The 12,847-nt window shown below is 40.1% G+C and overlaps 1 protein-coding gene across 2 annotated transcripts in view; it reads left to right on the forward strand.

Annotated features, from left to right (window-relative positions):
* Positions 1–12,847, forward strand: part of FGGY (FGGY carbohydrate kinase domain containing) — a 443,688-nt gene that overhangs the window by 371,408 nt on the left and 59,433 nt on the right. The window lies entirely within an intron of this gene.

A 12,847-nucleotide genomic window follows, 5' to 3' on the forward strand; every position in this document is an offset into this window, starting at 1 on the left:
AAAAAAAAAAAAGGAGTTTCCTTTAACAAATGGAGCAGGCCTGAGTGACTTATCAGGAGTCTTTAGCTCTTGGACACCGTGGGAATGCAGCTGCTTAGACTAATTTTCACAGTCTTGCTTAGGGAGTGAAACCGTTTGTTTGTTTTTAATTTATACTCTGCTTCTATAAAGGATAAAGAAGCTTATAATAAAAGAGTAAGCTGACTAATGGAATAAAACTCACAAGTACAAAGCTATACGGAAAGAGGAAAATACAACAACCACTTATAAGTGGGGACCCTTCAAATTTAAATGCCCTCAGGTGCAAGGCAGGTCATAGAGACGTGGGAAGATACCAGCAGATGACAAGATGGTTTTATTCTATACCAGGTTGGAGAACAGTTCTAGAAAATTATGATGGTCAGTGCTGCAAGTACTGCCTTAACGTGAAAACTCAGAATGGTTCAACCCTGGATTGGTAAGTGCCAAAAACACCCATCTGTGGGACAGATTAGGCCTCAGAGCTCAGGGTCTCTGATCTGGACTAAGGAGAATACTTTGACTCATCTTTGGGCAGTCAAGGTACAACTGGGAGAAAGGTCATGTCTCACAGTTTCTACAGACAAGGAAGTTTGCCAGTCCTTCCAAAGAGACTGTTTTTTCCCGATATCATATTCCAAAATTGTCATTTATTTTAAAGCTAACCTATAAATCCTTCTGTGGACATTTTATAGAAGAGGCAGAAGTGTTCATTATATACCACCTCATTGAGAGCCAAGCATGCCATTGAAACTTGACCCAGAAGAAGAACTGAGAATGCCCAGTTTGGTAGACAGATAGATAGCATGTCCCTTCATTTCCCCTCCCCTGAATACTCCTTCCCTCAGCCAGCTCTGCAAATAAAACCTCACTGACCTAGGAGTGTCACAGAGGACCTTAGTACTGAAGTTTTTTACCAGCCTGGCACTGGGGAAGTGCTAAAATGAAGCACCCATCAATCGAGAAGGGCAACAGATGTTGAAGCATATCAAATATCAGTAAACAGCAATCCCACAGAGGCCACTGCACTTGGCATCTTCTTCTTAAAAATACCCTGTTGCCTTTAAGAGAGAACACCGTGGACTTTTATAACCTACATTGAGTGATACCCTTCCCCCCCTTTTGGAAGATTGCTACTTTGTGAAATATTCTTCCTTAGAGATGGTCTCCTATACTCTTAATTCTTTTTCTTTAATCTGTACCTTTTTTAAGGGCAAATTTAATAATTACAATTTTCCAGACTTATATCCCTAGAAATAAAGATCTTTAAAATATCTTCTTGGTAATCACGAGGAGTTTCATGTTCAACTTATCTAGATAGTACCCTCCCTTTTACTATTAACAGTATGATTAATACTATAGATAATAAATGGGACCATAGTTAAAAGCACAGACTCTGATATCATATGAGTTTCCATTCAAATTTGGTAGCTACTCATTAGGTCAGTCCCTTCACATTTTTTTTTTTTTAGATTTTTGCCATAGGGCACATGTACTCACTAGAGAAAGACAGAGACAGAGAGAAAGTGAGAAATCAATCCCCAGGGTGGATGGCCACACCACAGTTCCTTCTCCTCCATTTTCCTGTCAGGATTTTGGACATGTACACATGCACACACATACACACACACACACACACACACACACGCCTGGACTGTTTCTCAGGCTGGCAGACCTGGGACTCAAACCGCAGAGTCACCCATGTGGGATTCAGGGCCTTAACCTCCATACCACCTGCTGGTCCAAACTCTTCACCTCTTTAAGCCTGTTTCTTCATTTGTAAAAAAATAAGACCACTGGGAGTATTTACCTCATATCATTGTTGTGAAAATTAAATAAGATAATGCATATAAGGTATTTAGCATAGTTCTTGGTATGGAGAAATATACAAATTATAATAACGTTTATGATGTTGACTATTATTATGAGCAGATTATACACTGTATTTGTGCCTTAGGTGCTTTATGTAAAGGTTGCCAGGCTAGTCCTTTCCGTGTTCTCTCTCACAGAGCCTGTCCACCCCTCCCCTGCTCTGCTGTTTGTATAGTAAACTCCTTAAGCTTCCTTGCACCTGGACTCTGGGTAAGTTTGGCCAGTGGAGGTGCTGGTGGAAGACTGACATGCAGGAAGAGAAATCAGGTCATTTCTGCCTGTCACCACAGCAGCAGCTGTATCTTCAGTGTGGTTCCAGCTCCCAGCCACTCTTCTTCAGGTCCAGTTCTGGCCACTCAGCCCTTCTTTGGTTTCATTTCCAACTGACATCCACTGCTCCTGGCTGTAGTCACACCACTGCCTCCCATCGCCCCTTGATTCCCAAGAGGGTAGCAGCTTTCTCCTGTTGCCAATCTGGGTCACTTCAACATCACCTCTTTGGCCTCTATATTTCTTCTGTCACTTATAAAACCAATTTCTTATATTAAATTCTTAAAGACTTAGAGAAGTTTCAGTTATCCTGATAGAACTGTTTTTAAATATTAAAAGGGAAGTAAAAGACCATCAGGTGGCACAGAGGTTAAGGCGGCTGGATCCCACATGGCCTACCAAGCGGTTTGAGTCCCAGACCATACTTTCCCCCTCTCTCTGTCTGCCTCTGTCTTCATCTCTCTCTGAGAAGTACATATGCTCTATAGCAAAAATGAAATGAATATATACATTAATTAATTAATTAAAAATTAGAACTTACAGTTTAAAAAAATAAGTGAGAGAGAAGTCAGTCCTTATAACAAATTCACTTCCTCCCCTTGTCAGTTGGCAGGAGTGAGGCTCACTGGAGAAGGAGTGGTTAGTTCTTGTGGGGAACAGTTCCCTTTGAGTAAGTAAAGCTCAAAGACCAGAACTGACCTAGTAGCAATAGTGACTATTGCCCTTGCACCCATCCCTGTTTTAGACACTGAGAGCAAGCTCGGGTAGCTTACCACTGCTCTGAGGAGACAAGACTCAATGACAAACCCTAGGCAGGCACACAGTAAGGCAGTATCTAGTCAATGGAAAAAGGAACTCCTCTTTATTTATTTATTTATTTATTTATTTATTTATTTGGAGAGGTTTTTGCTATAGGGTGCGTGCACTCTCCAGAAAGACAGAGACAGAAAGCAAAAAATCACCCCCCAGGGGGATGGCTACGTCACACGCAATCCCTTCTCCTCCATTCTCCTCTCGGGACCTTAGCCATGCACGCACACGTGCCTGGTGTGAGTTTAAGCCACCAGGTTCGGTACTTGCACTGTGGTCGACTCCGTGAGAGTTCAGCGACATAGCAATTACGCTAACTGCTGGTCCCGGAACTCCTCTTTCTTGAGCCAGAGCTCTGGACCATACACTACTGTAGGTGAGCCCCTGTAGTAGGTACCTGATTATTTTCACCCCCAAATGTGGAAACAGAGGCTCAGAGAGAGCAAGTGATTTGCCCTTGTAGCAGTGTGAGGAGTTTAATGTTAAGTCTATCTGTCTCAGAGCCTGTGTTTTCTAAAAACTTGTATCTGTTTCTCTGAGTTTTCCAAGTGTTCATCCTTTTTCAAAGCAGATAGTAGGAAAGCTGCATACAGAATTCATATTGTTCTGACTGTAGAAATTTCCTCGTAGAGACAATATTCAACTTTTTGCACCTAATTCTCAGTATAGATTCTGTGGAAAATTTATTGAGTTCATTTTTACAAATGAGGAAAGAAAACTTAAAAGAACTTACCCACATTGATGCTAAGTGTTTATATTTAATCTGGAATTTGAATACAGGTTTTTCTGTCCCCAAGCATATGCTCTTTACCCTAGTGACATTCACGTATATAGTATAAGGACAAATGGTTTTTAAAAGTTTCTTTTCATTTTAAATTTTAATTTAAAAATATCGACATTAAGCACTTCTAAGATAATACTACTTTTTGCTTAAAACTAGGTGGGACTGAGCCGCAGGGCCAGATGTCTTATCTTTCAGGAGCTATGAGGTTAGAGAAATAAAAACAATGCTATCCGAAACCAAAGAACACCATTACATAATCTACTCTTTGGGAACGTCTACAGCAGGGTAGGGAAGCACGGCTTTGTATAGGACTGGGGGCTTGAAATGGGCTTGAGTGGAAATGTTCACTTAAGACAGGCAGAGAAACAACAGGAAGAGGCTTTGTAGATAGAGGTGCTGGTGAGAGCAAAGACAGACTCAGAAAGATCACCTTACCTCCTGGAAAAGATCCTAGTTCAGGAGGAGTGGAAGAGAAAGTTGGATGTGGAAGCCCACAGTTGATTGGAGGTGAGGGTGTTAACCACAAGCTGACCAATTAGAAATTTTATCAGGAGCCTTGGGAGCATCCTTACCTAGCATCCCCTCATCCTTTAATTGTCTATTGTTTAAACAAAAATTTTATAAACAGATCATCTCATTTTTAAAAATGACATTAAGTGCTTCTTGGATAATAATACGACTTTTTGCTTAAAAAAAAAAAAAGCCCATTAATTAATTCAACCTGAAAGTAATAGCAGTTATCTATTACTATATACTTACATTTGACAATTTTTAAAAAGTTGTGGACATAGAAAAGGAACACTCTTTAAATACCCCTAGAAGGCTAACCTATTTCACTAAGCATTTGTATATAGGATGTTGTAAAATACCACATTTGAGAATTTAAGGTTGGAGAAAGGTACCGTCTGAGGCCATGTCACTGAGAGATGGAAAGTAAGCAATACACCTTGCACCAGCTCAAAATTTAGCCCCTCTCCTCACCACATCCTCTTCCTAATCAGCTGACACTCTGGCCTGAAGAAGCCTGTGTGTTGAATAGAGTTGATGGGAGTGAAATTCCTACCAAGTCGGCCATCAATTTCACCTGTCAGCATCTCTGATGTAAGACCTTAACTCTAGTCGACTGCTTTGGATAACTGGATTACAACAGTTGTCTTTTAGCTGACTATTGCAGACACCAGAGCAGAAATGTATTGACAATCCTAACAGAGATCCATGCAAGTCTTCAACTACTATGAAGCAACAGGCTGAGCTTCCTGCATATGGTAGTGTGCTGGGGGACTGGACTCCTATCTTCAAGAGTCTCTAAAAATAGTAGTTGAGGAGATTCATTTGGTATAGCCCAGCCACTATTTAAACATTTTTTGATTGTTAACTCAATCCGCATGTCAACTCCATGTGGTCCTGATGTACTTAACAGATGAAGAGGCTACATCACGAAGAGGGTGAGTAATTTCCTAAGTCATATAGCTAGTGAGAGGGCAAGTTCAGATATGAGCCCAGCGTCCTGACTCTACAGTCTCCTCACTATGGAACACAAAGTTTCTTGGGGAACTTTGATCCTCTCAATGAGGATTACCTCTACATCGACTTACCCCTCGGCTTATCTCCAGCAGTGCCCTTAGCTGTTTTCGTTTTCTCCTATCCCTACTCACATATGAGCCTCCAAGTAAGGGTCCAAGCCTTACTCAGTCTTAGACCGTTGTAGCTCTGGGGAGATGTGTGCTGTACAAAACTGGAGGTGAAATGTCACAGATGTTTTGAAGTCTCCCTCCAACTGGCTAAGAAGGTGTCTGCTCATGGCTGGTAGCACAGAAAGCCAACCACTTAAAACAAGCATGCTGTTGTGGATGGATTTGGATTTTAAGTTCTTAGGAGATAAAAATCTGATTTATTCTCACCTGCTCTGATTTTTCAAAGATAACCCTCCTTCATTTTAGAGTATGTTCAGTTACTAAACAACTCAGCAACCTCAGGTAAGAGATCTTCTTTGGACCTTGGCTTTCTCATCTTTAAAAGGATCAAGGTCTCATTTTCAAAAACTTTAAAACAATGGAAACTTTGAGAGTCCTGTATATAAGACAGAAGGTCCAGCTCACCCATCGCTCCCTCCTTCTGTACTTTATGCCAGCCGTGGAAGTTCTCTGTAGAACATAAGCACTGGACTATTCTGTTTGCAAAGAAAATAATCCAAAATATACTGAAGTGATTAATAACAATGCTTACTAATAGAATAATAAAAATAATTTTTAAATAGCCTAGTAGTTTAGAAAGGTAGGTTGATGGGCTCTCACCATGGCAATCTCTGTGCCCCTATGACTGTTGGACACCATGCACTCCTGGACACCATGCACTCCTCATACTTGGTCTGGTACTGTACAATGCATTGGGGAAGCTAAGCCTCTGGGCCTTGTCTTCCTTGGCTGAAAACAGACTGCATGTCGTGGCACTGGTGAATTAGAAATTCTATCCACTGCCTCTTGGAGATTGATTTTCCATCTGGAGATCTGACCTCTTGCTTCACTAGTAAAGGAGATCAGACTGTTCTGGGAGAAGTAAATAAGTTGGCCCTCTGAAAAGCCTTTCTTTCTATGTTGTTCTTTCTTTTCTTTCCTTTTATAAAATTATATATTTCAAGGGGAATTTTTGACTACTTTGGGGGCTTAACACTACAAGTCTGAGTCCTTCTCGTCACTTTAAGCTTTGAGATGTCTGTACTCTTGCCCACATCAGTGGTTTGTGCTAGAAGATTACTGAATATTTAATTTTGTTTTTTTTTATTGAGTTTGTAAAGGAAAAAAAAAGAAACCCTTTGAATTTGAGGATGACTACTCTGTTGCCTTTATTTTTGTCATACTCACTAATTCCTTATGTAAATATCATAATAGTAAAAATCTTGCTTTAGTTACTCCTCTGTCTCTAGTCCCTAACATGAAGTCTGACAAAGCTTGATAAATATTTGTTCATTCATTCGACAAATACCCACTGGGTACAATGATAAGCAAAATATTGATGATCCCAATCCTTACTATATCCATGGTTGAGTAGAAGGCACAGTTAAGAGAATAGAAACAAACATAGATAAAGGAACTTCAAAAAAATGTATGGAAAAATGAAATTAAAGTACTACTTTGTTTTGGTACAAAACATTGAAATCCATGCATAATATGCATTTCCCATGACCTTTTTGGAAACTCCTATATCTTGAATTAAACATAATAAAGGACAAGAACAGGTTCCATGAGAGAACAAATTAGAGTAATTGATGACTGAATGAAAGTAATGACCCAGCTCCCAAACCTAAATCTGTGTCTAATCTCACTGCTCTGTAAATAACTATTGCTATAATTTTAATTGTCACAATTATTATAATTTCTTGAGTACCCCCTGCATTCTAAGCACTGTAGTAGCATCTTCATATTTACTATATCACATTCTCAAAATGACCCTGCCAGTTAGGACTCTTCATCCCTTATTCCAAATGAAAATAAATAAATAAAGTCCAGTGAAGATAATAAATTTGTTCATAATTAAAGAGACAGTAAGTGTCAGAGATGAAATTTCAACCAAAGTGGGTCTGTGAGAACCTCTGTTCTGAATTGCATCATATTGTGGTAAAAGGTTCACTGTCTTAGGTGAGAGGACAAAAAAGAGAAAAACAAATACTTTGCTGGAGATAGGAAGGGAAAAAGAGAAAGATAGTGTTCTTGAATTGGCCATTTTATCAGTCTAGCAATAATAAATCAATACCATAGCAACAAGAAGTCTAATTAATGGCAGATGTTGAGTCACTTTAAAAGCCACACCAACTGAATGTCAAGCTGATGCTGTAAACGCTCCTCTACCACAGCTGGGCTAATCATGCTGTGGTCATGTTGGAGAGACCCATCCTTCGTGGGTGGAAGAAGCTCTGGATTTGGCATCAGAAGACCTGAGCCTGGGCCCCAGATCGCTCTTTCTGTGCTCTGTTGCCTCAGCAAGTCTGTTCATCAAAGGAAGAAGGAAGTTATTTGTAATTTTATCATCGGTAGTCATAGGAGCTTTCTGAGATTCACCTCAAGATTTATAAAATGGGTAAGTAATATTTGTTTAAATATTGTCAGGCAGTTTAAATAGAATTAAGGATGGGAAGTGCTTAGTAAACTATAAAATAATTCATATAAGTCCAAGGGACAAAATATTAACACTACAATGTAGTAAAAAGAGCTTGCATTCAAGTCTGATGTTCATAGCTACTTACTGCCCACTTCATCTGATCATGTCTCTTAAATGTTCAGAGTCTCAGCTTCCTAATCAGTAAAATTTCTTAGTATGAACCTGTAAAATGCTCTTCCCATCTACAATATTTGGGATGTACATAAACACTTCAGCTTCCCCCACTGTAAGATGGAGGTGACAGCATCTCCCCCACGAGGTTGTGTGAGGATTGACTAAGCTCTTACAGCATTTAGAACAGTGCGGGCAGTGTGCCGTAAATTTTAGCAGTTGTGATGGTGGTGGTGAACAAGAGAGGAAAGGGACCAGCAGTTAGCATAATGGCTATGTTGCTGGACTCCCATGTAGTCGACCGCGGTTCAAGTCCCGGACTCTGTGGCTTAAACTCATTCCAGGCACGTGTGCATGTTTGCCCAAGATCCCGAGAGGAGAATGGAGGAGAATGGAGGAGAAGGAATTGCGGCGCGACTATCCTCCCTGGGGGTGATTTCTCGCTTCCTGTCTCTCTGTCTCTCTCTGTCTTTCTGGCAAGCACACGTACCCTATAACAAAAACCTCTCCAAAAAAATAGAAGAGAGGAAAGAGCTGAAAATATGTTTGTGTGTGGAACTGTGAAAGCTCCATGTGGTACAAATGAAGACATTCCTGGTCATTGCCAAAATACTTTCGGCTAGTTTCTGGACTGGTCAGCTCATTCATGTGTCGATCAATTTTCTCAAAGGTTCCGTGTCTTTGCCTTTTTGTCAAAACTAGTATGTATGCTTCCCCTGACCTCAGGCTATACAATTTTAAGTGAGAAAGGAGAACTGGGGTAAAGAACTGGAAAAAAAAAAAAAAAAAAAAAAAGCTGAGAATGATTTGTTTAGAGACCAAGTTGTCTATAGGCCAGAATTTCCCAAGAGTATTGTTAGGGAGGTACTATGTTCAAGTTAACTATAGGTGTCTTTATAACAAAACTTCTGTTAAAACTTTACTTTGAGGGCCAACAGGTCGCATGGTGGTTAAGGCACTGGACTCCTGAACCGCCAAATGTGGCTTAAGTCTTAAACCCAGTGGCTTAAAAATCAAGTCAGGAATCTCAGGATTCCCCAAAATCCTGAGAGGAGAGTAGAGCAGGGATTGTGGCATGGTCATCCCTAGTGATTTCTCACTTTTCTACTCTGTCTCTCTCTCTGCTAAGTGCACATGCTATGGGGGGGGGGAGGGACTAAAATCAAACAATAACAAAAAAGCTGTACTTTATAAGCATACATTGTGAATCTGCCAGTTTGAAAAGGCATATAGAATATACTGTTTCCCAAATTTACTAGACTAAAAAATTAGTATGTCACAGAGCACCTAACTTTGCTGAAGTATGAAGGACCAAACATTGGGGAATGCTGCCAGAAACCCATGGCCAAGACCATTGTGCATTAAAAGCAGCATCAGGACCAGCAGTTGGCATAATGGCTATGTCTCTGAACTCCCATGTAGTCTACCATGGTTCAAGTCCCACACCTGGTGGCTTAAACTCACACCAGGCACATGTCCATGCATGCCTAAGATCCCAAGAGGAGAATGGAGAAGAAGGGCTTGTGGCATGGCCATCTCTTCTGGGAGGTGATTTCTCACTTTCTGTCTTTCTGTCTCTGTCTGTCTTTCTGGCAAGTACATATGCCCTATAGCAAAAACCTCTCAAAATAAATAAATAAATAAAATAAAAAAGCAGTACCACAGAACAGAATTTGAAAACTTCTAATCCTGTTATTAATTAATGTGTCTATTATGCAAATTAAAAGAGTGCCAATTTTGTATTTGGCAGTGACTATGTGCTGGGTAGTGAAGAAACAATGACAAGGAAAATCCATTTTATTGATGGGGGTGGCAGTCTTCAAAGTTCATAGACAATATGTACTATAAAAAATAATAAAACTATGCATGAATTTCAAAAAAATGTTGGAACAAAATTAACTCATACTGGGCCAGCAGGTGGCATGGAGGTTAAGGTGCTAGATCCAACATGGCCAACTGCATGGTTCAAGTCTGGACCCGGAGGCTTGAGAATCATGCCAGGCACATATGCACACATGCTCAAAATCCCAAGAAAAGAGTGTCATTTTTTCCTCTGTCTCTCTTTCTCTCCCTGGTGAGTCCATGCACCCTATAGCAAAAACTAAAAAATAAAAACTCAAACAATTTCCTATCCTCTGGAGCTCTTGTGGACTTAGTGGTGAAAGGGAGAAATTGACAGCAATTTCAACTCAAAGGCAAGGGAAAAGATAGAGAGCACAGAGTGCCATGGTACCAGACACAGGGACTTCTTTCCCAGTCTGGTAGATCGAAGAAAGCTTCCCATGGGAAGTAATTTCTAAGCTGAGAACCAAAGCAGGGGTTAAAGCTGAGTGTCACGTAGGAGTATACAGTGTTCTTGCCTATACATGGCCATATTGCATCCTCGTAGAAACCTTCCTAGGTACGTGTGATGGAAGTTGTTGCCTATTAAGTGCTAACTACCACCTAGTAATGAGTTCCTCATATTGGCCTGGCACCGTGCTAGACATTTTACACATTTATTGCATTTAATCTTCACAACCATGAGTAGTGTCCTCTGTTTGCACATGAGACATTTAGGGTAAGGGGAGTTAAGTGGCTTTCCCAAAGTCGTATATAGTTAGTTGCAACTCCAGGGTTTCTACTCCGTCTGCCTGATCCCAGACTGATTACACTGAGGCCCCCCAGTGCTGAGCCTGGACAGTGGCCAGTTCATGACAGATTTTTCACTAGACCAAGAAATGTGGAAGTGAACAAAATGTCATGATTTCTTCCTTTAGCTACTTTTTATCCTTCTTAAATGATTTATGTTATTCTGAAAAGTCTTATTTCCAACTGTTTGAGTAGAAAGTCTTTTTCAAAAAACTATTAGCAGAAAACATTTTTTTGAGTGTTTACTTGGCAGATAAAAAAAAAATTATTAATCCTATATCAGTCTCCAGGGTTATTTTGGAAGTATGATTAAACAACAAATCTAAAAATCTTAGCAATTCTATATAAGCAACTTTAAAGAGCTTACCCAAGCTAAAGATGAGAGAAATAGCCAGCACATTGCTTTGAATTCTTTGCTTCAAATTTGGGTGAATTACTGACTCCCTGACCTCCAGTGCTTGGCATACATAAATGGAGATGAAGTCAAATAATCAGGCATTTCCCACAATGCACACGTACACCCCCAATGACAATCAGGATGATTTTAGTGACTATATGGATGTTCATTTTTTTCTAATAGTTAAGTATTTATTCTAATGCACATTAAGGGAAAACAAACAAAAAAAAACAAACAAAAACAAAAACAAAAAAAACAGATAAAACAGGCTTTTATGAACCTGTTGGTTTAGAGTAAGACAATTTTAAAAAGAAAAAATATTATTAAGAATGTAAGAAAAAAACATGATTAATATAGGCTACAAATTGAGCTTAGATATGGAAACAATTGTGAAGAAGGTGCATGAATTGCTAAAATTTGTGAAATAAAAGGTAGTATGTATGAAAGTGACTCATGCATAGAAGGTCCTAGTAAATGTTTCCTTTCTTCCTGATTCACATGACAAGCAAAGGTCAGAACCCAGGATTGAACCTCAGAGCTCCAGACTCCCAGCACAGCGCTCCTTCCAGGAAGTCTTTCCCTTGCTTGTTTCTGTCTGCCCACCTCATCATTCATGCTTCCTCCCTCCATCCACAGCTCAGGAAAGGTGCAACAAACACGGGTTTCTCAGAAGTCTTCTGATGAGTGTCAGCAATAAGCAGTGTGTACTTCAGGGAGTATATAGTGTTAACAATTAGAGAAGCGACAGTCAGAATCTGAGTGCCAGCCCTGTAGTGTAGTACTTAAGGACTGTGCACAGGGGGCTGGATCCCACATGGCTCACCACAGTTTGAATCCTGGCCCAGGTAGCTTGAAAAATGCACTGTGTGTGTATGTGTGTGTGTATGTGTGTGTGTATGTGTGTGTGTGTGTGTGTGTCCCCAATATGTTAACAGGATGGCAAAATGGAGGAAAAGGGATTGCCATGTGACCATGCCCCATTCACATTTCAAATTCTGGCCCTAACCCTTCGTGTGTGTTTGTGTGCGTCTGTCTGTCTGTCTGTCTGGTGAGAAACACACACACTGGAATTTTCTGTTAAAAAAAAAGAATCAGAATCTAAGAACTGGGAGGTACTTAGAAATCATTCCTCCCAATGAATCCCGCCTTTTACAGAAGAGATTAAAACCCCAGGTGATTTGTTCATGGCCAGGGAGCTTGTAACTGGTCATACTAGGATGAGAACATATAAAACGTGCAAGTGTAAAATTTTACATGTTAAAGCAAAACAGAAACCTCTTTCCACCAGGATTTCTGCTTTCCAGAAAACTAACAGGGAAATACCACAAGAAGGATTTTTACTTCCAAAAATCTAAACATCTTAAAGGACATGCTTTGTCCTGTGTCTGGCAAGAAAATATGGTAAATGACTATCAGAGTTGTTGTTCTTGGTTATGGTCTTTTGTCTGTTCATTTAAATTGTGGTAAAATAGACATTACATGAAGGTTACTATTGTCACCATTTTTAAGTGTGCATAGAGTTCAGTGGTATTAAGTTCATTCACACTGCTGTGCAGCCCCACCGTCCACCCCCAGAACTCTTCATCTTCCCCAACCAAAACTCTATACCTGCTGAAGAACAACTCCACACTGCCCCCTCCTCCAGCCCCTGGCCATCACCATTCTGCTTTCTGTCTCTCTGAATTTAACCACTCTAGGTATCTCATGTAAGTGGAATCACACAGTAGTTAGTTGTCTTTGTGACTGGCATCATAACGTTCTTAAGATTTATCCCTGTTGTTGCACGTGTCACCATTTCC

Source organism: Tupaia chinensis, unplaced genomic scaffold (assembly GCF_000334495.1).
Source record: "Tupaia chinensis unplaced genomic scaffold, TupChi_1.0 Scaffold000425_1, whole genome shotgun sequence".
NCBI lineage: Eukaryota > Metazoa > Chordata > Mammalia > Scandentia > Tupaiidae > Tupaia > Tupaia belangeri.